Consider the following 24712-nt stretch of genomic DNA (forward strand, 5'->3'; position numbering starts at 1 on the left):
ACTGAGCAAAGTTGAAACTTCAGATAAAGGCAGACACTAAGTCCGTAGACGACAAAGCAGAGAATGACAAAAGGGAGTATGAAAAGGTTAGGTAAGAATTTAAGAAATCAATTAGGAAGGCAAAGAGGAATGACAAAATTAAAATATCAATAAATGTAAGAAAAAATGGAAATTATTCCTCAGACACCTCAACAAGAAATGAAAAATCAGGATAGGGATTGGGCCACGAAGGGATACACATGATAAACTCAGGTCGTTACAGTGAGATGACCGAAATATGAAATAATTCCTTTACCTTGTATTTCCCAGGGAGACTGACATGGTCAGCATGACATTAGAAGAAGAGATCAAAAAAGATCCAAAAATGTTTAAGATAGAACGTTGAGGCGGGGGGGGGGGGGGTGGTGGGGGGAGGCGGCGGTGGAATTGGTAAACGAGTCAATCTTAGAGAGAGTAAAACCCCTGATCCTGATGGATTCCCTCCGTAACCATCAGAAGAAGAGAAGAAAGAGATAGCAGAGGCACTCAGAAATATATAAAAATGTATCAGAAATGGGAATAGTAGCAGAGGAGCGGTGGCAGCTCAGCTGATTCCTATATTTAAAAAAGAGATAGAATAAGTCCAGGGAACTATAGGCCAAGAAGTTTAACATCGGTGGCAGGAGAGATAATGGAATCCTTTCTCAAAGATGTAACAGGAAAACATCTAGAAACTGAAAAAACACTGAATAGTTTGCACGGATTTCAAAAGAAAAGTTCATGCTTGATTCCTCTTATTACATTCTTTAAAGAAGTAACTAAAAGGATAGATAACGGTATTGCAGCTGTCATAATGTTGTTACAACCAGGTAAGAAAGAGGTCTAGGGTTCCCTTTCAGCCTTCACCTGATCTTACTGTAACAGGGTTTCATTTTTAAACACACTGTGCTTTTAGCTCCCCCTTGGTGAATCCTTGTTCACTGCTTTCCAATCAGAAGGCAAAGAAACCAACAGACACACACACAGCTTTTCTTATATGTAAAGAAGAAAGACTGAAATTTATTAAAACTTAAACTCTTATTCGGTTGACGCCTACAGATATATGACGTGCCCACGCTGGCATGCAAATGCTAAACACCCATGCAAATAGTGACAGAAAAGAGCAGAAGAAAAAATAAAGTGGATAGGTTTGAGGTAATATCTGAAGAGTTTTAGTTACGGTTCTTCGAGCTCACTGTAGAGTCCTTTTGTAGGTAGATCTTGCTTTTCATTGGGGCACAGCATTCTTCATAAACCCTGTTCACTGGAGGAGACTTTTCGTTCATGTGTCTCCAGTGGGTTTTTGGAGCTCCATGAGACAGAGATGGGAGTAGACAGGACAGGAGAGGAGGTCTTTTCAATCCAGGAGCCAAGAGCTTTCTCCCAGTTCAAACATTGTCTCTACAATTTCAAACTCCCTAAGTTGGCCAGCAGAGTGGTCACATGACTGACTGGTTTGACCAGGGCTGTTCCATGTATTGTATTGGAGCAGAGGATAGCTCCTTTGTTCCAACAATGTCTGCTAGCTCCAAAACAGAAAGCAGAGAGTAGGGGTGAAAGGTAGTTATTCAGATGGGAAGTAGTTTTCCACAAGGATCGGAGCTGGGAACAGTGTTGTTCATCATTTATATAAACGATTGTGAATTGGAAGTACATTTTCAAAATTTGGAGATCAGACCTGGGAATGTAGTGAATACATAGGAGGACTGCAGCAAAATACAGGAAGACTTTAATAACCTTTCAGATTGGGCATGGATTTGGCAAATAAATTTCAATATCGAGAAGTGCGAGGTAATACATTTTAGGAAAAGAATAAGAAGGCCAAATACTCCTTGGAAAATATTTGTCTAAATGGGATAGAGGAACAGAGGGATCTAGGGATACAGATACACAAATCACTAAAAATAGCATCGGAGGTTAATAAAGCTATAAAAATGCAAGCAAAGTACTGAGCTTCATTTCTGGAGAAACAGAATTGAAAAGCAAAGAATTTATATTAAACTTATATAGAAACCTGGTTAGACCGCATTTGGAACACTGTGAGCATTACTTGTCTTCAAATTATAAAATATATTACAGAGGCACTAGAGAATGTGCAAATAAGAGTTACTAGAAAGATAACAACACTGAGAGGTATACCTATCAGGAAAGATTGAATAAACTGGGGCTCTATTCTCTAGAAAAGAGAAGACTGAGGGATGACCTGATAGAGGTCTCTCAGATTCCAAAAGTATTTGATAGAGTAAATGTGGAAAAGATGTTTCCACTTGTGGGCAAGACCAGAACCAGGGTCCATAAATATAAGATAGTCTCTGATATTCCAATCGGGAATTCAGGAGGAATTTATTTACCCAGAGAGTGGTTAGAATGTGGAACTTGTGACCACTAGGAGTAGTTGAGGCAAATAGCAGAGATTCAATGAAGGGGAAGCTAGTGCATAAACAACAGCATGGAACTCTTGGGCTGAATGGCCTGTTTCTCTGATGTAAATTCTATGTAACTAAGTACTATATAATACAAAGTTTTCCTTATGCACATTGCTGTATAAAAGAGACAAGGCCTACATTGATCAGGCTTCTATTGCTCGATATCTGCACTGATTACAATGGGTGTGATATTTAGTAACAATTGTTAGAGGGCTCACGACTCCATCAGAGATTCACGAGCATTCATGAGGGAACAGAAACACAAAGCAATGATGTCAATCATTGTCCAAAACATCATTATGTCACTTCCACATCATGAAGGTGAAGGTATTCGACGTCACAGTGCACAAGGAGGGTATTGAGAAGTCTGTGAATGAAGCTTGATTATTGCCAACCTGCTTACTGTATCTGTCCACTGCCTACTCTGGCTGAGAGGAACTAATTTCAGTACACAGCAGGTACTGAGCCTGGCAATTACCTGGTTTGTGCAGCTCAGGATCCCAGCACACTGTGTCTGCTGAATATTTTCATCATGTGGTAGCTCAGGTAGCATGTGAACCTAGAATTTTCCAGCTTAGAGAAAGAGTGTGCTTTATATTTGGATACTGAATCTGATAACATGAATCAGAAAAGAGAAAGAAACAACAACAACAACTTATATTTATATAGCACCTTTAGCATAATAAAACATCCAAGGCACTTCACAGGAACAGTATAAAACAAAGTATGACAGTGAGACACATTAGGAGATATTGGATCACATGACCAAAGGCTTGATCAAGGAGGTGGATTTTAAGGAGAGTCTGAAAATGCAGGACTTCTGGCAACTGGCCGGAATATCGGCATGGGATGGACATCATGAAAAGGTAAGTAATTATGCTTTATTGAAATATGTTAATGATTTTTTCTTTGCTGAGCAGTGAGGGGCTGCTCTGAGGCTTTGCCACTGCCGTTAAAATGGGGCGGGGCCTTCCCAGCGTCAAGGCCCATGGCAGTCCACTCCTGGAAGGATTTTCTAAGTCCCCCCCTGCAATGAACCCCGATGTCGCGGGGGTGGGGGGGGATCAGTAAAATTCAGCCCAGAGAGAGGGAATTCCAGAGTTTAGGGTCCAATCCATGCAGACCACATCCCAAATCACTTTGCACCCAGTGAAGTACTTAGAAATGTTTTCACTGTTGTAAGATAGGAAACATGGGAGCAAATTTGTGCAACTTCCCCCAAATAGTTGTGTTAACAACTAGATATTCTATTTTTGACACATTGATTGAGGGATTAACATTGGCCAAAACACAGAGGATAATTTCACTGCTCTTATTCAAATTAATTCCAGGGATTTGTAACATCTACCTGTGAGGATAGTCACAGCCTCAGTGTAACATCCCATCCTAAAGGTTACATTTCCAACTGTGCAGCACTATCTCAACACAGCATTGGATTGCCAGCTCAATATGCAGAATGGGACAGAATGGAACCCACAACCTTTGGTTGAAGAGACAATTCTTTTGGGCCTCCTTATCTCGAGAGACAGTGGATACGCGCCTGGAGGTGGTCAGTGGTTTGTGAAGCAGCGCCTGGAGTGGCTATAAAGGCCAATTCTGGAGTGACAGGGTCTTCCACAGGTGCTGCAGAGAAACTTGTTTGTCGGGGCTGTTGCACAGTTGAAGAGACAATACTCCTACAATTAAGAGGGAGGCAACTTGCCTGTCAGAGACTCTGATAATGTTTACAGAAAGTGTTTTCACATTTGTTTCTGGATCAACATTTACTAAATGGCACAAATCCACAATCTCAGGATTCGGAAGGCAGTGTTATAGCAATTGGGCAACTAGAAATGTGTGAGCTTATGTGTTCTGAAGAAGGGTCTCTGACCTGAAACATTGACTCTGCTTCTCTCTGCACAGATGCTGACAGACCTACTGAGTATTTCCAGCATTTCTTGTTTTTCTACCAGGCCTTGTATCGCCTGCTCTCTGGTTGGCTGTTCCAAGAAACTATCAGGAAAACATTCTATGAACTCTTCATCTAGGCTACCTTTGCCCATTTGGTTTCTCCAGTCACCTATGAGGTATTAACCCGCTGCAGCTATACAAATGCCTTGTTAAATCAGTTCTGAACTACTGTGCACTGCATCTTATTTAGAGATACAGCACTGAAACAGGCCCTTCGGCCCATCGAGTCGGTGCCGACCAAGAACCACCCATTTATACTAACCCGACAATAATCCCATATTCCCTACCTACACTCGGTGCAATTTACAACAGCCAATTTACCTATCACGTGCAAGTCTTTGGCAGTGGGAGGAAACCGGAGCACCCGGCAAAAACTCACCTGGTCACAGGGAGAACTTGCAAACTCCGCACAGGCAGTACCCAGAATTGAACCCAGGTCGCTGGAGCTGTGAGGCTGCGGTGCTAACCCTGTGCCACCCCTCGTAATGGATATATTGGCCTTGGATGGAGTGCAGAGCAGATTCACCAGAATGTTACCAGTACTCCAGCGGTTACATAGTGAGGAAAGATGACATAAACTAGGCTTGTATTGTAGGGTTAGGGGTGATTTTATTGTGGTTTTTTGAATTTTGAAAGGTGAGATGGAAAGAAAGGTTTTCCACAGATAGGGTCGTCTAGGATAAGGAGACATCATCATAAAATCAGATCCAGGCCATTCAGGCGAGAAGTTAGGAAACACTTCTTCACAAAAAGACTTTTAGACATGTGGAACTCTCTCCCAGAAAAAGCAGTAGATACTCAATTAATAATTTTAAATCTGAGATTGATAGATTTATGTGAGTCAATGATATTAAGGGACATGGAACCAAGGTGACAATTATTTTGTAATTCTTTCATGAGATGTGGGCGTCACTGGCAAGGCCAGCATTTGTTACTCATCCCTAATTGTCTTTGAGACGGTGGTGGTGAGCTGCCTTCTTGAACCGCTACAGTCCATCTAGTGCGGGTACACACACAATGCTGTTAAGAAGGGAGTTCCAGGATATTGTTCCAGTGACAGTGAAGGAATGGTGATATATTTCCAATCAGGATGATATGTGACTTGGAGAGGAACTTGCCGGTGGTGATGCTCCCATGTCTCTGCTGCCCTATTCTTCGAGATGGTCGAGGTCACGGGTTTGGAAGGTGCTGTCGAAGGGGCCATGGTGAGTTACTGCAGTGGATCTTGTAGATGGTACAATGGAGTCAGGATACAGATCAGTCCTGATCTAATTGAACGGCAGAACAGGTTCAAGTGTCTGAAATACAAACTCCTTTTCCTATCTTCCTGTGTTCACTGCCTTTCCTGGCTGAGATAAACTTAACATCCGCCCACAGCAGATATTGAACCTGCTAACTGTGTCAGCCATGTGCTCTGCCTCCACAAGAATATCTCCTTTTTGGTCCCTAATCAATCCCACCCTTCCTTTCACTACCTGTTGGCCGTTTATATTGTTTATAAAAGACTTTTGAGTTCCCTTTTATGTTCGCTGCAAATCTATTCTCATAATCTCTTTGCCCCTCTTCTTTCCTTTTTTGATCTTCTCTGTACTTTCTATATTCAACTTGGTTTTCTACGCATTATCAATCTTACATTTGTTATAAGCCTCTGTTTTTCTCTCTCATTTTCATCTCTTTATCTTTTGTCAGGCAGGAAGCTCTAACGTTGGATGCCATTCCTTTCTCCCTCGTGGGGATGTGTCTGCTCTGTACCTGAACTATCTCCTCTTTGGAGCACTCCTTTTTCAAAAAACTATCTTTCCTACCAATTCTTAATTCCAACCCACGGAGGTCAGATCCCTTTTAACTCATTGAAATTAGCCCTCCTACAGTACATACTGGAATGCTCAATTGTCCCATGTCGTTTCAAATAATTTATTTATTTTCAAAAAGCATGGAATAAGGGGCAAACAGAGAGGAGACTTTGCCTGAGTGAGACACAGTCAGAGTGTGAAGATAAGAATTTGGTTCATTGGAAAGTTTGGTGCAGAGAGTGAAAGAGGTGTCCCTTTTCCAGCCTCCAGTCGCTGTAGAAGATGCAAGTTACTTCCCAGAAATAGAGGGTAACCTTGAGACAGTGACATCACAGGGAAGCTTTAAGGTGATTGGCTGGTGAGTAACTGCTATTAGGGAGGATCTGTAAATAGCTAGATTAGTACACTGCTGTGAGGGGGTGTGTGTTAATAGCTGGAAATTAGAAAAGCGTTTAAATAAAGATTAAAATAAGTAGCTACCTTCTAATTAATTAAGACATGGAAGCAGAAGGGAAGGAAGAAGATGCACTTGCTCTTGTTTCATTTTTAAGCATTGTAAGTATTTAAGTATTGCATTACCAAGGTTTAAATAAGTACAGTAAATGCTGGTGAGGAGAGGCATGAATTTAAAAATTAAATAAGTAAATAATTAATTAGTTACTTAAAACACAATCAGGATGGCAGGGCAGGAGATGCATTGTAGCTGCAGTATGCTGGAGCTCGTGGACACCAATGTGATCCACGACACCCATGTCTGCAGTAAGTGTCTTTGGCTCGAGGAGCTTCGGCTCAGTCTAGATGAACTGGAGGCTGAGCTACAGACACTGTGATGCACCAGGGTGGGGGAAGGTTACCTGGACACACTGTTCCAGAAGGCAGTCTCATCCCATCGGACAGCATTTTCTGATTTGGTCAGGTATAGGAGGGCGTGACTGCGAGTGAGGCAGGTTAGGGGATCGAGAAAGCAGATGTGGAGAAGCCTCAGCCCTTGTAAATGTCCAACAGGTTTGAGGTTCTTTCAGTTTGTATGGATGAGAATGAAGACTGTGGGGTAATGAGCCAACTGACCATGGCACCATGGTACAGGAAGCCATTCAAGCAGGAGGATTAAAAAGCAATGTGGTGTTAGTAGGAGATAATATCGTTAGGGGGACAGACACGGTTCTCTGCAGCCAAGAGCAAGATTCTAGAAAGCTGTTTTGCCTGCCCTGTGCCAGGGTTCGGGTCATCTGCTCGGTGCTGGAGTGGAACATGCAGTGGGAGGGGGGAGGATGCAGTTGCTGTGGTCCATGTGGGTAACAAACATATCATAAGTAGGACTAGGATAGAATTTCTCTGTGGGGACTATGAGTCGCGAGATGCTAAATTTAATATCAGAATCTCAAAAGTCATAATCTCTGGATTATTACCTGAGCCACGAGCAAATTGGTGTATGGTAAATAAGATTAAAGAGGTGAATGTGTGACTCAGACTGGTGTGGGAGAAATGAGTTTCAATTCATGGAGCACTGGCACCAGTACTGGGGAAAGTGGGAGCTGTACCGCTGGGATGGTCTTCACCTGAACCATGTTGGAACAACTGTTCTGACAAGTCATATAACGAGGGTGGTAGAGAGGGATTTAAACTAAATAGTGGGGGGGAAGGGATCATGTGAGAGGAGATGTAGTAAATCAAAGGGAAACAATGAGGTAATAGAGCAGGACAGCGCTTTGGGTAATGATAACCACAGTATGATGGGACGGGTCAGAACATGCAAACACAAGACAGCACCAGTAGACAAGGCCAAAGATTGCAGAAATGGTTAAAAGACAGAGTTAAAGGCTCTGTATCTGAATGCGTGCAGCATTTGTAAGGAAATGGATGGATTGTTAGCACAGATAGAAATAAATATGTCAGACCTGACAGCCATTACAGAGACAAGGCTGTGACCTGAATATTGAAGGGTATTCAACATTTTGAAATGACAGGAAGCTTGGAAAAGTTGGTGGGGTAGCTCTGTTACTTACTGAAGCAAGACTTTGCAACTCCTGTAGTCAAATCCTCTTGCACTAAGGAGTAACATACCATCAGCCTTCTTAATTTCTTCCTGCTCCTTCATGTTAACTTTCAGTGACTTATTGACAAGGACACCCATGTCCCTTTGTGCATCTACACTTTCTAATCTCTTACCATTTAAGAAATACTCTGCACATCTCTTCCTGCTGTCAAAGTGGCTAACCTCACATTTTTCCACATTATATTCCATCTGCCATGTTCTTGCCCACTCACTAAGTCTGTCCAAAATCTCCTTGAGAGATTTACATCTTCCTCACAAAACACATTCCCACCTAGTTTTGTGCCATCCATGAACTTGCATTTGGTCCCCAAACCATTGATATACATTGTGACCAGCTGTGGCCCCACTAGTCACAGCCTGCCAATGCAAGAATGATCCCTTTATTCCGACTCTCTGCTTTATGCCTGTTGACCAATCCTTAATCCATGCCAGTATATTACCTCCTATCCCATGTGCTTTAATTTTGCTAAGCAATCTCCCGTGGGGGACTTTATCAAAAGCCTTCTGAAAATCCAAGTATACCACATCTACCGACTCCCCTTTATCAATTCTGTTAGTAACATCCTCAAAAAAACCTCAACTGGTTTGGTAAAACTGATTTCCCATTTATAAATCCATGTTGACTATGTCCAATCAGGTCATTATTATCCAAGTGTACATTATCACATCTTTAGAATAGATTCTCGCATTTTCCCTACTACTGATGTAAGGCTAACAGATCTGTAATCCCCACATGGGTGACGTTAATCTACATATAGATTGGAGGAGTCAGATTGGCAAAGGTAACCTGAAAAATGAGTTCATCGAGTGTATTCGGGACAATTTCTTAGAGCAGTATGTTCTAGAGCCAACTAAGGAGCAGGCTATTCTAGACCTGGTAATGTATAATGAGACAGGATTAATCAATAAATTCATGGTAAAGGAGGCGACATGCAGTGGCAGACCTTTAAGGGGATGTTTAATAACTGTCAGCAAAGATTTATCCCAGTGAGAAAGAAAGATCCTTTGAGAAGGATGCATCATCCGTGGCTAAATAAGGAAGTTTAAGGTGGTATCAAATTAAAAGAAACACTGTACAATTCGGCAAAGATTAGTGATCTGTCAGAAGATTGGACAGATTTTAAGAACCAGCAAAGAATGATGAAAAAATTAATTAAGAGGTAGAAAGTAGAGCATGAGAGAAAACTAGCTAGTAATATAAAAACAGATAGTAAGAGTGTCTACAAGTATTTAAATAGATTAGATTAGAGATACAGCACTGAAACAGGCCCTTCGGCCCACCGGGTCTGTGCCGAACATCAACCACCCATTTATACTAATCGCATATTCCTACCAAACATCCCCACCTGTCCCTACATTTCCCTACCACCTACCTCTACTAGTGACAATTTATAATGGCCAATTTACCTGTCAACCTGCAAGTCTTTTGGCTTGTGGGAGGAAACCGGAGCACCCGGAGAAAACCCACGCAGACACAGGGAGAACTTGCAAACTCCACACAGGCAGTACCCAGAATCGAACCCGGGTCCCTGGAGCTGTGAGGCTGCGGTGCTAACCACTGCACCACTAGGAAAAGAATAACTAAAGCTAATATTGGTCCTCTGGAGAGTGAGTCTGGGGACTTGATAAAGGAAAACAATGGGGAGGTGGTAGTGGAGTGGTCTTGTCACTGGATCAATAACTTTGAGATCCTTGGGTATTCTTCTGGGGTCATTGGTTTGAATCTTACCATGGCAGAAAGTAGAATTTGAATTTAATTAATACATCTGGAATTTAAAAAGCTATTTAAATGATGGCCATGAAGCCATAGTCAATTGTTGTGAAAATGAATCTGGTTTAATAATCTTCTTTAGAGAAGGGAATCTGCTGTCATTACCTGGTTTGGCCTATGTGTGACTCCAGATGCACCATAATGTGGTTGACTCTTAACTGCTGTCTGAAATGGCCCAGCAAGCCACACAGTAGTATCTAACTGCCATGAAGTCAGTAAGAATGAAACCAGAGTGATCACCTGGCATCGACCTCAGCATTGACAATGAAAACCTGACCCTGCAAAGTCCTCCTTACTAATTATCTGGGGTTTGTGCCAAATTTGGGAGAGCTGTCCCAAATGTAAAAATAATAGGGTAATAATAGTAGGGACTTTTAACTTCCCCAATATCAGCTGGGATAGTCTTAGTGAAAAAGGCTTAAAGGGGACGGAATTCTTAAAATGCATACAGGAGAGCTTTTTGAGCCAGTACGTAGAAAGACCTACAAGAGAAGGGGCAGTACTGGTCCTAATCCTAGGAAATGAAGCCGGACAAGTGGTAAAAGTGTCAATGGGGGAGCATGACCATAACTATGTAAGATTTAAGGTAGTTATGGAAAAGGACAAAGCTGGACAGAAATAAAGGTACTGAATTGGGGGAAAGCCGATTTCAATATGATAAAACAGGATCTGGCCAAAGTGGACTGGGAGCAGCTACTTGTAGGAAAGTCTACATCAGACCAGTGGGAGTCATTCAAAGAGGAAATATTGAAAGTTCAGAGCCAACATGTTCGTGTTAAGGTGAAGGGTAGGACCAACAAGTCCAGGGAACCCTGGATGTCAAGGGATATAGAGGATTGGATCAGGAAAAAAAAGGAAGGTTATGGCAAATTCGGAGCGCTGATTTTAAATTTTAATTTATGATGCCGAGATATAAGACATTTTTTTCAGCTACTGATTCTCGTGATAAAAATAGCTTCTAATAACACATTCGGAATAATGTATTTCTTTTTTTATTCATGGGATGAGGGTGTCATTGGCTAGGCCAGCATTTTTTGCCCATGTCTAATTGCCCTTGAGAAGGTGGTGGTGAGCTGCCTTCTTGAACCACTGCAGTCCATGTGAGATCGGTACACCCACAGTGACCTAGAAGGACAAGAGCATGCTGGTGCATGGGAACACCACCACCTCCAAGTTCCCCTCCCAGTCCCAAACCTTCCTGATTTGGAAATATATCACTGTTCCTTCACTGTCACTGGGTCAAAATCCTGGAACTCCGTCCCTAACAGCATTGTGGGTGTACCTTCACTACACAGACTGAAACTGTTCAAGAAGAGGGGTCAGCACTTTGTGAAGGGAATTTATGGATAGACAATAAATTCTGGCTTTGCCAGCACTTACATCCTGCGGATGAATAAAAAAAAGTATTGATCCTGACGACTGCCTGGTCTGTGCAGCTCAGTGGACCAACAGACTGTACAGTTGCCTGCTGAGCATTTTCATAGTGTGGAAGCCCAGATAATAATTGAAGATAGAATTGTTGGTGTTTGGAGGAAGAGTATGGTGTGTATTTGAGGTGTGAATGTGTTTAGAGGATTTGTAGATGAGTTGTAATTTGTGTTTGTATTTGAAAGTAGGAACTGTGCATGGGATGTTGTGTGAAGTGAAAAGAGGGGTAAAAGGGAGAGGATTTGTGTGGAAAGTGGAGGTGGTTTTGTTCAGTGAGTGTTAAGATGGCACAGAGCTTGGTTGAACAATTGCATCAGATTGTGGCAAATAATAGGAAGCAGCAAACTGAATCAGCCCTGGTGAGATTGGTTGCAAAGTTAAGAGAATGATTTAATACATGCTTGCTGCACCCCAGATGGGACTTGAACCCACAATCACTGGCTTCAGAGGCCAGTGCCTTATCCATTAGGCCACTGGGGCTGTAAAATTTTGTGTTGCAACTTGTCCCTTTGACACCCTTTCTAAGCACTGGCAAATTTGAAGCTTTTTGTGGGTCAGCATTTTATTTTCACACCCAAATACAATGTATTAATACCAAAGATTTCAGCAATGATGTGACAGGATATAACTTACTGTTGTCTGTCAGCAATTGGTATCGTTGATTACTGGGCAAAATGTTGACTGGTAGACTTGAGGAACGCTGGAGGAGTTATTATTGTGACTGAGTCGAGACTATGGGCGAGCAAATAGTGGGAAGGTGAGAGAGGAGCAAATGTTCAGGAAAATTGTTTCCAACTTTGGCAGTTCTCAAAGTAGAAAAGTGTGTGAAATGTGAAAAGCAAGTGTCTTTCCAGAGCTTTCTTTGCTTACCCTGACTCTATGTTTCAGTCATTTCTCAGACAGCACTCAAACTGAAGCTACTTTAATCTTTGTGTGTTTCTTAATGATGACAAAGAGCAGATATTCACTGAATGAAGATTAATGTCATCCCAGATGGGATTTAACCTCACAAATACCTGCCTGTAGAAACCAGTGCCTTATCCATTCGGCCACAGGAGCACGACATCACACTGGATGCTCTTGCTGTTTGCTCTGGATTCTTTCTAAATTCCACCTGTCCCTGTGGCCACTCACTTTATTTTCAGCCAATTCCACATCCTTTAACAATCATGTGGAGCAGGTGGAAGCAGATCTGGTTTCCTGATGCCATTTGCTCAATGATATATTTTATCTTGGTCGAGGGTTGTTTATGTGATTGGAAGCCTGTGACCAGTGGTGTACTGCAGGGATCAGTGCTGGGACCATTGCTGTTTGTAGTGTACATTAATGATTTAGACGTGAATATAGGAGGTATGATCAGTAAGTTCACAGATGACGTGAAAATTGGTGGTGTCGTAAATAGTGAGGAGGAAAGCCTTAGATTACATGATGATATGTAATGTAGACAGGCCAACCAGGGGCGATGCCACATTGGATTTGGTACTGGGTAATGAACCCGGCCAGGTGTTAGATTTAGATGTCGGTGAGCACTTTGGTGATAGTGATCACAATTCGGTTAGGTTTACCTTAGCGATGGGCAGGGACAGGTATATACCGCAGGGCAAGAATTATCGCTGGGGGAAAGGAAATTATGATGCGATTAGGCAAGATTTAGGATGCGTAGGATGGGGAAGGAAACTGCAGGGGATGGGAACAATCGAAATGTGGAGCTTATTCAAGGAGCAGCTACTGTGTGTCCTTGATAAGTATGTAACTGTCAGGCAGGGAGGAAGTTGTCGAGCGAGGGAGCCGTGGTTTACTAAAGAAGTTGAAGCGCTTGTCAAGAGGAAGAAGAGGCTGATGTTAGGATGAGACGTGAAGGCTCAGTTAGGGCGCTTGAGAGTTACAAGCTGGCCAGGAAGGATCTAAAGGAAGAGCTAAGAAGAGCAAGGATAGGACACGAGAAGTCATTGGCGGATAGGATCAGGGAAAACCCTAAGGCTTTCTACAGGTATATCAGGAATAAAAGAATGACTAGAGTTAGATTAGGGCCAATCAAGGATAGTAGTGGGAAGTTGTGTGTGGAATCAGAGGAGATAGGGGAAGCGTTAAATGAATATTTTGCGTCAGTATTTACAGTAGAGAAAGAAAATGATGTCGAGGAGAATACTGAGATTCAGACTGTGAGGCTAGATGGGATTGAGGTTCACAAGGAGGAGGTGTTAGCAATTTTGGAAAGTGTGAAAATAGATAAGTCCCCTGGGCCAGATGGGATTTATCCTAGGATTCTCTGGGAAGCTAGGGAGGAGATTGCAGAGCCTTTGTCCTTGATCTTTATGTCGTCATTGTCGACAGGAATAGTGCCGGAAGACTGGAGGATAGCAAATGTTGTCCCCTTGTTCAAGAAGGGGAGTAGAGACAGCCCTGGTAATTATAGACCTGTGAGCCTTACTTCGGTTGTGGTAAAATGTTGGAAAAGGTTATAAGAGACAGGATTTATAATCATCTAGAAAAGAATAAGCTCATTAGCGATAGTCAGCATGGTTTTGTGAAGGGTAGGTCGTGCCTCACAAACCTTATTGAGTTTTTCGAGAAGGTGACCAAACAGGTGGATGAGGGTAAAGCAGTGGATGTGGTGTATATGGATTTCAGTAAGGCGTTTGATAAGGTTCCCCACAGTAGGCTATTGCAGAAAATATGGAAGTATGGGGTTGAAGGTGATTTAGAGCTTTGGATCAGAAATTGGCTAGCTGAAAGAAGACAGAGGGTGGTGGTTGATGGTAAATGTTCATCCTGGAGTTTAGTTACTAGTGGTGTACCGCAAGGATCTGTTTTGGGGCCACTGCTGTTTGTCATTTTTATAAATGACCTGGAAGAGGGTGTAGAAGGGTGGGTTAGTAAATTTGCAGATGACACTAAGGTCGGTGGAGTTGTGGATAGTGCCGAAGGATGTTGTAGGGTACAGAGGGACATAGATAGACTGCAGAGCTGGGCTGAGAGATGGCAAATGGAGTTTAATGCGGAAAAGTGTGAGGTGATTCACTTTGGAAGGAGTAACAGGAATGCAGAGTACTGGGCTAATGGGAAGATTCTTGGTAGTGTAGATGAACAGAGAGATCTTGGTGTCCAGGTACATAAATCCCTGAAGGTTGCTACCCAGGTTAATAGGGCTGTTAAGAAGGCATATGGTGTGTTAGCTTTTATTAGTAGGGGGATCGAGTTTCGGAGCCACGAGGTCATGCTGCAGCTGTACAAAACTCTGGTGAGACCGCACTTGGAGTATTGTGTGCAGTTCTGGTCACCGCATTATAGGAAGGATGTGGAAGCTTTGGAAAGGGTGCAGAGGAGATTTACTAGGATGTTGCCTGGTATGGAGGGAAGGTCTTACGAGGAAAGGCTGAGGGACTTGAGGTTGTTTTCGTTGGAGAGAAGGAGGAGGAGAGGTGACCTAATAGAGACATATAAGATAATCAGAGGGTTAGATAGGGTGGATAGTGAGAGTCTTTTTCCTCGGATGGTGATGGCAAACACGAGGGGACATAGCTTTAAGTTGAGGGGTGATAGATATAGGACAGATGTCAGAGGTAGTTTCTTTACTCAGAGAGTAGTAGGGGCGTGGAACGCCCAGCCTGCAACAGTAGTAGACTCGCCAACTTTAAGGGCATTTAAGTGGTCATTGGATAGACATATGGATGAAAATGGAATAGTGTAGGTCAGATGGTTTCACAGGTCGGCGCAACATCGAGGGCCGAAGGGCCTGTACTGCGCTGTAATGTTCTAATTCTAATCTGAAAGAGATTGGCTGGTAAGATGGGCAGAGCAGTGGCAAATGGAATTTAATCCTGACAAGTGTGAGATGATGCATTTTGGGAGGTCTAATAAGGCAAGGGAATGCACAATGGATGGTAGGACCCTAGGAAGTACAGAGGGTCAGAGGGACCTTGATGGACTTGTCCATAGATCACTGAAGGCAGCAGCACAGGTAGATAAGGTGGTTAGGAAGGAATACGGGATATTTGCCTTGATCAGCCGCGGCACAGAATATAAGAGCAGGGAGGTTATGATGGAGCTGTATAAAACACTAGTTAGGCCACAGCTGGAGTACTGTGTACAGTTCTGGGCAGCACACTATAGGAAGGATGTGATTGCACTGGAGAGGGTACAGAGGAGATTCACCAGGATGTTGCCTGGGCTGGAACATTTCAGCTATGACAAGAGACTGGATAGGCTAGGGTTGTTTTCCTAAAAGCAGAGAATGCTGAGGGGGGACCTGATTGCGGTCTACAAAATTATGAGGGGCATAGATAGGAAGAAACATTTTCCCTTAGTGGCTGTGTCAATAATCAGGGGGCATAAATTAAATGTAAGAGGCAGGAGGTTTAGAGGGGATTTGAGGAAAAACCTTTTCACCCAGAGGGTGGTTGGAATCTGGAACACACTGCCTGAAAGGGTGGTTGAGGCAGGAACCCTCACAACATTTAAGAAGTATTTAGATGACCACCTGAAATACTATAGCATACAGGCTATGGGCCAACTGCTGGAAAATGGGAACAAACAGGTGCTTGATGGCCGGCACAGGCACGATGGGCTGAAGGGCCTGTTTCAGTGCTGTATAACTCTGTGAATCTCCATCAACAAAACTGGGACTCATGTCCTTGAAGAAACTTTAACTGGTGTTGTTAGTGAAGGTTTACATGAATTTGGCAGGGGTGGGGCAGGCACCAGGATGAAGCATTAGAGAGGAGAAGCAAGATGCAAAGTGGACTGGGAGAGACAAATAGCACCAGAATAAAGAATAATTCAGAAATGGGAGAGTCAGACTGGGAGTAAATATGAAGCAGTCTGAGATGGATTTGGAGTGTATGTGAGTAAATGCACTGAGTGTGGGAAATGAGCTCCGTGAGCTGCAGGGACAAGTCACCACACGGGACTATGATATTGTGGCAATAACAGAGATCTGGCTCAAAGGAGGGGAAGATTGGGATAATGAATATTCCTGGAAACAAGATATTCAGGAATAATAGGGCAGGAAAAATGGAGGGCATGGCAGCATTGTTCAAAGAAACTATTATAACTCTGAGGAGGAATGATAGAGTTGAGAGACCAAAGACAGAATCTATTTCAGTAGAATTGAGAAACACTGGAGGAGTTATTATTGTGACTGAGTGTATACGATGGGCTGAATGGTCTCCTTCTGCTGTAAGTTTCTATGATAAACAAGGTAACATTTGAACCTAGAATTTTCCAGCTTGGAGGAAGAGTGTGCTGTGTATTTCACCCTGAATCTGATAACATCAATCATACGTGTATTGTAATTGGATATCTACATTACAAAGTAACAACTGTGCCTCAGACATTGGGTAATCTGAAGACAGGATTTAAAAGGGAAGTATTTGCCTGGAAAGTGCAAGTGACATTGTTCCCTGGGTGTTGGGATGGTGCACAGCTCAGTAGAAACATTACATTGGATTGTGACACTGGAAAGCAAGGCGAGAGTGAGGAGGGAGCCGAACAGGAACTGCCGAGATTGGCTGATCAGTTAAAAAGAAAACTAACTGCTTGTTACAGAATGCAGCCTGTTTACAGAATGTGCTCCTTCACCTAAAACTGCTTTCATCACAAATGAGACTTGCACCATCAATGCCTGTTTTAGGAGGGCTGGACCTTATCCATTAGGCCATGTGGCTGTACATGGAAAGAGTTTGGTCTTTGCAACTGTCCCCTTTGTCTCTCTATAATCACTGCCACATTTGATGCCTTTTTGTGCTCCAATCTTTCTATTCATACACAACCACATTCTATCAATTTGAAAGAACCCAGTAATGACATGACATGATCTGACTTTCTTTTGCCTGTCAGGAATTGATACAGTGATTTCTGGGCAAAACATCAATTATATGTGAAGAGCAAGTGGCTTTCCACAGGTTTAACTTGCTTCCCCTAAATTTCAGTCATTTACAAGACAGGAGCTGATGAAGTTATTTGATCACTGTGTATTTCAGCAACAAGGACAATGAGCTGGTTTTCACAGAATGAAGATTATTCAAAGCCAAGTTTACCCCAGATAGGGATTGCATTGACAATCCTGAATTGTGAAGTCAGTGTTTTACCCATTGAACCACAGGAGTCACATGCCTGGATCAACAGCCTTGATGTACTTAGGAAATGCTCTACATTCTCCGTAAACTGAGCAAAGTTAAAACAACAGATAAAGGCAGACACAAAGGAGAGAATGACAAAAGGGAATATGAAAAGGTCAGGTAAGACTTTAAAAAAACAAATAGGAAGGCAAAGAGAAATGACAAAATTAAATTATCAATAAATATAAGAAAAAAAGGAAATTATTCCACAGACACCTCAATAACAAATGAAAAATCAGGATAGGGATTGGGTCACTAAGGGATACACATGATAAACTCAGGTCGTGAGAGCGAGAGGACCGAAATATGAAATAATTCCTTTACCTCGGTATTTACCAGGGAGACTGACATGGTCAGCATGACATTAGAAGAAGAGATCAAAAAAGATCGAAAAACGTTTAAAATAGAAAGTTGGGGGTGGGGGTGGAATTGGTAAACGAGTCAATCTTAGAGAGAGTAAAACCCCTGATCCTGATGGATTCCCATCTTGACGATTAGAAGAAGACAAGGAAGAGATTATAAATATAACAATGTATTAGAAATGGGAAAGGAAACATAGAAAATAGGAGAAGGAGTAGGCCATTCGGCCCTTCGAGCCCGCTCCGCCATTCATTATGATCATGGCTGATCATCCAACTCAGTAACCTGTTCCCGCTTTCCCCCCATACCCTTTGATCCCTTTAGGCCCAAGAGCTATATCTAACTCCTTCTTGAAAACATACAATGTTTTGGCCTCAACTGCTTTCTGTGGGAGCGAATTCCACAGGCTCAGCACTCTCTGGGTGAAGAAATGTCTCCTCATCTCAGTCCTGAAAGGTTTACCCCGTATCCTTAGACTATGACCCCTGGTTCTGGACTCCCCCACCATCAGGAACATCCTTCCTGCATCTACCCTGTCAAGTCCTGTTAGAATTTTATAGGTTTCTATGAGATCCCTCCTCACTCTTCTGAACTCCAGCGTATATAATCCTAACCTTCTCAATCTCTCCTCATACATCAGTCCCGCCATCCCAGGAATCAGTCTGATAAACCTTCGCTGCACTCCCTCTATAGCAAGAACATCCTTCCTCAGATAAGGAGACCAAAACTGCACACAATATTCCAGGTGTGACCTCACCAAGGCCCTGTATAATTGCAGTAAGACATCCCTGCTCCTGTACTCAAATCCTCTCGCTATGAAGGCCAACATATCATTTGCCTTTTTTACTGCCTGTTGCACCTGCATGCTTACCTTCAGTGACTGGTGTACGAGAACACCCAGGTCTCCCTTCATATTCATAGTCCCCTCTCTCAGTTTATAGCCATTCAGATAATAATCTGTCTTCCTGTTTTTGCTACCAATGTGAATAACCTCACATTTATCCACATTATACTGCATCTGCCATGCACTTGCCCACTCATTTAACTTGTCCAAATCACCCTGAAGCCTCTCTGCATCCTCCTCACAACTCACCCTCCCACCCAGTTTTGCAAATTTGGAGATATTACATTTAGTTCCCTCATCTAAATCATTAATATATATTGTGAATAGCTGGGTTCCTAGCACTGATCCCTGCGACACCCCACTAGTCACTGCCTGCCATTCGGAAAAAGACCCATTTATCCCTATCCTTTGTTTCCTGCTTACCAAACAATTTTCTATCCATTGCAATACACTACCCCCAATCCCATGCACTTTAATTTTACACACTAATCTCTCATAGAGTCATACAGCACTGAAACAGGCCCTTCAGCCCACCAAGTCTGTGCCAACCATCAACTTATACTAATCCTACATTCATCCCATATTCCCAACCACATCCCCACAATTCTTCTACAACCTACCTACACTCGGGGCAATTTACAATGGCTAATTTACCTAACAACCTGCAAGTCTTTGGGAGACAATCGGAGCACCTGGTGGAAACCCACACATTCACAGGGAGAAGTTGCAAATTCCACAGAGGCAGTACGCAGAAGTGAACGCGGGTTGTTGGAGTTGTAAGGCTGCAGTGCTAACCACTGCGCCACTGTGCGGCCCTAATATGGGACTTTGTCGAAAGCCTTCTGAAAGTACAAATAAACCACATTCTCTGGCACCCCCTCATCAACTCTACTAGTTATATCCTTGTAAAATTCTAGTAGATTTGTCAAGCATGATTTCCATTTCGTAAATCCATGCTGACTCTGCCCGATTCTGCCACTGTTCTCCAAGTGCTCTGCTAGAAAATCTTTGATAATGGACTCCAGAATTTTCCCCACTAACGATGTCAGGTTGTCTGGTCTATAATTCCCTGTTTTCTCTCTACCTCCCTTTTTAAATAGTGGGGTTATATTAGCTACCCTCCAATCTGTAGGAATTGTTCCACAGTCTATAGAATCTTGGAAGATGACCACCAATGCATTCATTGTTCCAGGGCCACTTCCTTAAGTACTCTGGGATGCAGACCATCAGGCCCTGGGGATTTATCGGCCTTCAATCCCATCAATTACCCCAACACCATTTCTCTACTAATACTGATTTCCTTCTGTTCCTCTCTCTCACTAAGCCCTGTGTTCCCCAACAGTTCTGGTATGATATTTGTGTCCTCCATTGTGAAGACAGAATCAAAGTAAGTATTTAGTTGATCAGCCATTTCTTTATTCCCCACAATACATTCCCCTGTTACTGACTGTAAGGGACCTTCATTTGTCTTCACTAATCTTTTTCTCTTCACATACCTATAGAAACTTTTACAGTCACTTTTTATGTTCCCGCAAACTTACTCTCGTACTCTATTTTCACATTCTTAATCAATCCCTTGGTCCTCCTTTGCTGAATTCTCAACTGCTCCCAATCCTCAGGTCTGTTGTTTTTTCTGGTGAATTTATGTGCCTCTTCCTTGGATCTAATGCTATTTCTAATTTCCCTTGTAAGCCATGGTTTGGCTACCTTTCCCGTTTTACTTTTGCGCCAGACAGAAATAAACAATTGTTGCAGTTTGTCCATGCGCTCTTTGAATGTTTGCCATTGCCTATCCACCGTCATCCCTTTAAGTAACGTTTCCCAATCCTTCATAGCCAACTCGTGCCTCATACCTTTGTAGTTTCCTTTATTAAGATTCAGGACCCTCGTCTCAGAATCAACTACATCACTTTCCATCTTGATGATGAATTCTATCATATTATGGTCGCTCATCCCCAAAGGGGTCTCGCACCACTAGATTGTCAATTATTCCTCTCTCATTACACAATACCCAGTCTAGGATGGCCTGTTCTCTGGTTAGTTCCTCAGTGTATTGGTCCAGAATACCATCCCATATGCACTCCAAGAATTCCTCCTCTATGGTATTGTAACTAATTTGATTTCCCCAATCTCTATGCAGATGAAAATCACCCATAATTACAGATGTTCCTTTTTCGCATGCGTCTCCAATTTCCTGTTTAATGCCAAGTCCAACATCACCAGTACGGTTTAGGGGTCTATATACAATCCCCACTAACATTTTTTGCCCCTTAGTTTTTTTTCAGCTCTACCCATGCAGATTCCACATCGTCAGAGCTAATATCCTTCCTCACTATTGCAACTCCACCGCCTTTTACTTTTTGTCTGTCTTTCCTAAATACTGAATACCCCTGGATGTTCATTTCCCATCCCTGGTCACCTTGCAGCCATGTCTCTGTAATCCCGACTATATCATACCCGGTTACATCTATTTGCGCGACTATTTCATCCACTTTATTGCGAAATTTTCGCGTGTTCAGGTACAAAGCCTGAAGACTTGTCTTTTTAACATTACTTGTCCCCTTCCCACTATTTTTCACTGTGGCCCTGTTTGATTTCTCTGCCTATCACGTTTCTTATTCTCCTTTCTGTCTTTTGTTCTTGTCTATGATTCCCCCCTCTTCTGACTCCTTACAAAGGTTCCCATTCTCCTGCCATTTTAGTTTAAACCCTCCCCAACCACTCTAGCAAATGCTCCCCCTAGGACATCAGTCCAGGTCCTGCCCAGGTGTAACCCGTCCAGTTTGTACCAGTCCCACCTCCCCCAGAACCGGTCCCAATGTCCCAGGAATCTAAAACCCTCCCCCTTACACTATCCCTTCAGCCGATATATCCTTCTACTTCTCCTCTGACTGGCACGTGGCACTGATAGTAATCCTGAGATCACTACCTTTGAGGTCCTACTTTTCAACTTACTTCCTAACTCCCTATATTCTGCTTTTAGGACCTCGTCCTTTTTTAACCTACGCCGTTTGTAGCAAGGTATATCACGACCACTGGCTCCCCCTTCAGAATGTCCTGTAACCACTCTGAGACATCCTTGACCCTAGCACCAGGGAGGCAACATACCATCCTGGACCTCCCTCTGACCTCTGATCTCCCCCTCTCTGATGCTGAGCGTTCTGTACTCAGCAAAGGTCTCAGTTTTATCCCCTGACGCCCCCACCTCAATGAATTTTGCGCTCGGCATGACGTTGAGCTCTTCTTCCGTCGCCTCCGCCTCCGGGCTCACTTCTTCGACCAGGAGTCCTCCCCCGACCACCAGACCCATTCACCCGCCTCCAGCATTCTCCCTCTACCTGGACCCCTCACCCTGGCCTCTTACCCGCTCTTGATCTCTTCATTGAAAACTGTCGGCGAGACATTGGTCGTCTGAATTTCTCTGCCCCCCTCACTCACTCGAACCTGTCCCCCTCTGAACTTGAGGCACTCCGTTCTCTCAGGTCTAACCCCGACATGATCATCAAACCTGCAGACAAGGGTGGTGCTGTTGTTGTATGGCGTACCGACCTCTACCTTGCAGAAGCTCAACGCCAACTCACAGACACCTCTTCCTACCTCCCTCTGGACCATGACCCCACCACCGAACATCAAGCCACCGTCCAAAGGACTGTCACTGACCTCATCTCCTCTGGAGATCTTCCCTCTACAGCTTCCAACCTCATAGTCCCGCAACCCCGGACAGCCCGCTTCTACCTCCTTCCCAAAATCCACAAACGGGACTGTCCCGGCAGACCCATTGTGTCTGCCTGCTCCTGCCCAACTGAACTTATTTCTTCCTATCTAGACTCTATCTTTTCTCCGCTGGTCCAGTCTCTTCCCACCTACATCCGTGACTCTTCTGACGCCCTACGTCATTTTGACAATTTCCAGTTTCCTGGTCCCAACCGCCTCCTCTTCACTATGGACGTCCAATCGCTCTACACCTCCATCCCCCACCAGGATGGTTTGAGGGCTCTCCGCTTCTTGCTGGAACAGAGGCCCAACCAGTCCCCATCCACCAACACCCTCCTCCGCCTGGCTGAACTTGTTCTCACATTGAACAACTTCTCCTTCAACTCCATGCATTTCCTTCAAGTAAAAGGTGTCGCTATGGGTACCCGCATGGGTCCTAGTTATGCCTGTCATTTTGTGGGATATGTCGAGCATTCTTTGTTCCAGTCCTACTCAGGCCCCCTCCCCCAACTCTTTTTCCGGTACATTGATGACTGTATCGGTGCCGTTTCCTGCTCCCGCCCCGAACTAGAAAACTTTATCAACTTTGCTTCCAATTTCCACCCTTCTCTCACCTTTACATGGTCCATCTCTGACACTTCCCTTCCCTTCCTCGACTTCTCTGTCTCCATCTCTGGGGATAGGTTGTCTACCAATATCCATTATAAGCCCACTGACTCCCACAGCTACCTCGACTACACTTCTTCACACCCTACCTCCTGTAAGGACTCCATTCCATTCTCCCAGTTTCTCCGTCTCCGACGCATCTGCTCTGATGATGCTACCTTCCATGACGGTGCTTCTGATATGACCTCCTTTTTCCTCAACCGAGGATTTCCCCCCACTGTGGTTGACAGGGCCCTCAACCGTGTCCGACCCATTCCCCGCACCTCTACCCTCACCCCTTCCCCTCCCTCCCAGAACCGTGACAGGGTTCCCCTTGTCCTCACTTTTCATCCCACCAGCCTCCATATCCAAAGGATCATCCTCTGCCATTTTCACCACCTCCAGCGTGATGCCACTACCAGTCGCATCTTCCCCTCCCTTCCCCTGTCAGCATTCCGAAGGGATCGTTCCCTCCGCGACACCCTGGTCCACTCCTCCATTACCCCCACCACCTCGTCCCCGTCCCAGGGCACCTTCCCTTGCAATCGCAGGAGGTGTAATACCTGCCCATTTACCTCCTCTCTCCTCACTATCCCAGGCCCCAAACACTCCTTTCAGGTGAAGCAGCGATTTACTTGTACTTCTTTCAATGTAGTATACTGTATTCGCTGCTCACAGTGTGGTCTCCTCTACATTGGGGAGACCAAGCGCAGACTGGGTGACCGCTTTGCGGAACATCTCCGCTCAGTCCGCAAGCAGGACCCTGAGCTTCCGGTTGCTTGCCATTTCAACACTCCCCCCTGCTCTCATGCTCACATCTCTGTCCTGGGATTGCTGCAGTGTTCCAGTGAACATCAACGCAAGCTCGAGGAACAGCATCTCATCTACCGATTAGGCACACTACAGCCTGCCGGACTGAACATTGAGTTCAATAATTTCAGAACATGACAGCCCCCCACTTTACTTTCATTTTTACTCGTTTTTAGTTATTTTTTCTTCCTTTTTTTTGCATTCCTTTTTACATTTTTTACAATCTTTTTTTGCATTTATTTCATTTCATCTTAGTTTGTTCAGTTTGCTTACCCACTGTTTTTTTCAGGTTGTTTTTCTTCAGGTTTGCACTTGCTGATGTTCAATATTCAGTATATTCACACCTAATCTGTACTAATGCTTTGTCTTTCAACACACCATTAACATATTGTTTGCCTTTGCTCCGTGACCTTTTGGTCAGCTATGTGGCCTGGTCCAATCTGCACCTTCTCCTTTGTTATCTCTTGCCCAACCCCCACCTCACTTGTTTATAATCTGTGACTTTTCTAATATTTGTCAGTTCCGAAGAAGGGTCACTGACCCGAAACGTTAACTCTGCTTCTCTTTCCATAGATGCTGCCAGACCTGCTGAGTGAATCCAGCATTTCTTGTTTTTGTATACCATCCTGGAGTCTCTTTTACGGCCACAGAAACACCTATCTATTCCCTTTACAATTGAATCCCTATAACTATTGCATTCTACACTTTTTACTCCTCCCCTGTGCAACAGAGCCAACTGTGATGCAACGAATTGGGCTGTTGCTGCTTTTCCCTGAGA

At 43.7% G+C, this 24712-nt stretch overlaps 1 non-coding gene across 1 annotated transcript; it reads right to left on the reverse strand.

Annotated features, from left to right (window-relative positions):
* Window positions 1-11849: 11849 nt before the first annotated feature.
* Window positions 11850-11922, reverse strand: trnaq-cug (transfer RNA glutamine (anticodon CUG)). The gene has a single exon. It is a non-coding gene; the product is annotated as a tRNA-Gln (tRNA).
* Between the last annotated feature and the right edge of the window lie 12790 nt (window positions 11923-24712).

Source organism: Heterodontus francisci, chromosome 10 (genome assembly GCF_036365525.1).
Source record: "Heterodontus francisci isolate sHetFra1 chromosome 10, sHetFra1.hap1, whole genome shotgun sequence".
In the NCBI taxonomy this organism is placed as follows: Eukaryota; Metazoa; Chordata; class Chondrichthyes; order Heterodontiformes; family Heterodontidae; genus Heterodontus; species Heterodontus francisci.